General features: G+C 38.1%; 1 non-coding gene across 1 annotated transcript; it reads left to right on the plus strand.

Annotated features, from left to right (window-relative positions):
• The first annotated feature begins 336 nt into the window (after positions 1-336).
• LOC123937812 lies at positions 337-438 on the plus strand. The gene has a single exon (XR_006817598.1). It is a non-coding gene; the product is annotated as a U6 spliceosomal RNA (small nuclear RNA).
• Positions 439-3,208: the final 2,770 nt, after the last annotated feature.

Here is a 3,208-nt window from a genome sequence, read left to right on the forward strand (position 1 = left end):
ATGAAATAATTCAAAGTTTCATCTGAAAGAATATATAGATTGTAATTGCCAAGAAATATTTGAAGAATTGAAGAAAAGAATTAGAACAGAAATCTAGTATTGCCAGACATTTAAAAATAATCATTATGCAATAATTAAAACAGCACACACTGTTTTAAGAAAAAAAAATAACTTCTGTTCAGTGTAAAAGAAAAATTAAAATGATGTGAAAATATATTTTTCTCAAAAAGCATATCAATTTATTAATTTGGAATTTGATGATTTTTCAGATCTAAGGAATGTCAAAATAATTACTGAAAAAATACAACACCCCAAATAAAAATCCAAACAAGCCTAGTGCTTGTTTCTGCAGCATATATACACAAATTGGATCCATGCAGAGATTAGCATGAACCTTGCCAAGATGACACATGAATTTGTGAAGCATTCCATCCTTTTCAGTTATGCAAGAGGAATTTTATACCTCAATAAAGCTGAAAAAAAAAAAAAAGCCTAAGCCTAAATTTTCTCATAACAAGGCTGCCCTCAATGAATTGTGACAGTGAAACGATCCTTTTGACATGGTGCTGTTACTATGGCCATAAACATTGGTGTCATGGTAGATGTTGGCTGCAGAGGCTACTAAGCTGATGAGCGAACACTTTCTGGCTTGGCATGTGGGTGTGGTGCTTTGTTCATGCTCCACACCCCTGGCTCCTTGCAACGTGCATCTGCCCATCTGCAGGAGAGCACTGTCTTCCCTCTTAACCCAGTGATCTTTCTACTTTTAAACTGCAGCTGGGTTGGGTTATTATGGGCTGTGTCTTCTTCCTTGTGCTGGGATTTGAATAGGTAGGAACTACTCCCTGGAATTATGAGGATGCTCAAAAGGGCCTCCAGGTGGAAAGAATTTGGCCTTGACCTGATGTAGAAAAGAAAGGAGAGCTTGGAAAGAAAATAATCCTGGAATCAAGGAATTTTAAAAATGGGATGAAGGGTTTTCTTTCAATCTTCTATTACTCAGCCAAAAATCTATAAACGTACATGTGGTTTTCAGGATGAGGAACTCAATATCAGAAATGGAAAACTAACAGTTGGCTATGAACCCCGAGGTTGAAGGGACTTATATGCTAACCCTTTTTTCCCTCAGTGACATTTACAGAAGTACGGGAAATGTATTTCTTTCTAAGAAAAAGCAAGCATGGCAAGATCCCAGCTTTTCATAGGAATCTGTCAATTCTATTTTTCTGTTCCTAATTGCCTGGATTCTTATATGACATCTAACTTCTGAACTCTCCAAGTCATAGTCCAGATAAAGCCCTTTCATTGTCTCCACTGAAGATGCAGTATGGCTTCTGTGGAGAATCATGCCTTACTTGTGGCACACAAGTGGTCTAAGTTAAGGCTTATTCCCCCCTCCCCTCAGATGAAGGGTGTTAATATAGAGAAAATCTGCCACTCTGATTTGCAAAGTTTATAGATACTCAACTTTCAAGTCCAGTTTATGAGGAATGGCTTCAGCTTATTTTTCATCTTTGCTACCTTGTAGCGTAAAGTCTCTTGCATGTAATTTTTCAATAGCAAAATAATAAATACAAACAATAAATATTGAACTGAGGGGTCTAATCAAAGGAAAACTTTTCATGAATTTTAAGACCAGGAGGCAAAAGAAGAGAAATGTGTTACAAACCTTACTGATTATTTCTTCCTTACATTTATCATTGACTATAATTTAGTAGAAAGATCCCTCCCAAATGTCTCAGCTTTCTTTTCTAGGAGGACTGTATGCAGGCATTGTAGAAAGTAGATACTCCCTTTTGTCTTGAAATATGTATCCTTTTGCAATGTGAGAGATGAAGTTAAGTCTCTCAGATTCAGACTGATGAGCAATGTTTTCAGAGATAAATAGCATTTTTCCTTCATTATTGAATACTTATGTATCTATTAGATATGGTTCCTCACTGCACATCCTTTGAACATTTTTTTTTTTTTGAGCAAGAGAAAGGTTGGGGAGGGACAGAGGAAGAGGGAGAGAGAGAATCTTAAGCATGGAGCGTAACTTAAGGCTCCATCTCATAACCCTGAAATCATGACCTGAGCCGAAATCCAGAGTTGGACGCTAAACCAACTGAGGCACCTGGGTGAAATTTTTGATACTAACAGATTAATTTGAAATAATACCATTAGCAGATTGAGCTAAACTCAGGAAGTCACAATTTGGTATTAAAGGATGGCAACCAAGAATAATGACTGTGTCTAGAGCCTGTAAGACCATACAGCTTAAAGAATGAAACCCAGGTGACGGTCAGTGGGGAGGAGAGCAGCAGGGTAAAAGGAATTAAGAAAAGGAGGAAATCTGTTTACAAACTGCCAACATGGACCCTAAATACATCGATATCTATGAACACTGGGGGGGGGGTGTGTAGCGCTGAGATTAAAGACATAGACACAGTCTGCCAGATTTACTCTGATTCTAGCTCTGGGGTTTTCTCTAGTTTCCACTCAATGTCCATCCTCCATAAAGTCCTCTGTACCTCTCACTGTCTTTTTCTCCATAAAGACAATAGTTTCTCTGACACTCTTTTCCAGAAACTGGGGTCTTGTCTCAAAGTTAGAGTTCCTGGTAGCTGAAAATTCACCGAGATACTCAGTGCTGCCTGGATCTCTGTGTATTGCCTACTGGAAGACTGCCTCCCTGCCATGTCCTATCCATCTTCTGTTACATTTTTCTCACTTGGGATTTGATTGCTTCTTTGTCACTATTCTTTCCGTGCAGTGTGTTCTACTTTGCTTCTCTGAGCAGACCCTCATGCAATACTAGATCTCCCCTTACATGCCTTTAGGAAGAGCTGATGCTGCACTTATATTTTGGACTGTTCCCATGGTTAAAAACAATCCTAAAAAAAAAAAAATCCTGATTCTCATTCATCTGTTCATTCATCAAACATCATTTATAGGCCTACTATGTGTGGTACTTGAGATATAATGACAGAAATAACCGTGGGTTAACACAGGAACTCTCACATACTGTCATGGGAGTGTGAATTGGTAAATGACATTGGCAAGCAACTTGGCAATATTTTGCAAAGTTGCACATGGAGACTCCCTATTATCCAGCTACTTCCTGTCTCAGTTTGTACTTAGAAAAACTCTTGTTTCTCAAGAAAACAAAACAAAACAAAACAAAACAACCCACCACCACCAACAAAAAAAATTCTGGTTTCTCTGC

The sequence above is a fragment of the Meles meles genome, chromosome 2, assembly GCF_922984935.1.
Source record: "Meles meles chromosome 2, mMelMel3.1 paternal haplotype, whole genome shotgun sequence".
Lineage (NCBI taxonomy): Eukaryota > Metazoa > Chordata > Mammalia > Carnivora > Mustelidae > Meles > Meles meles.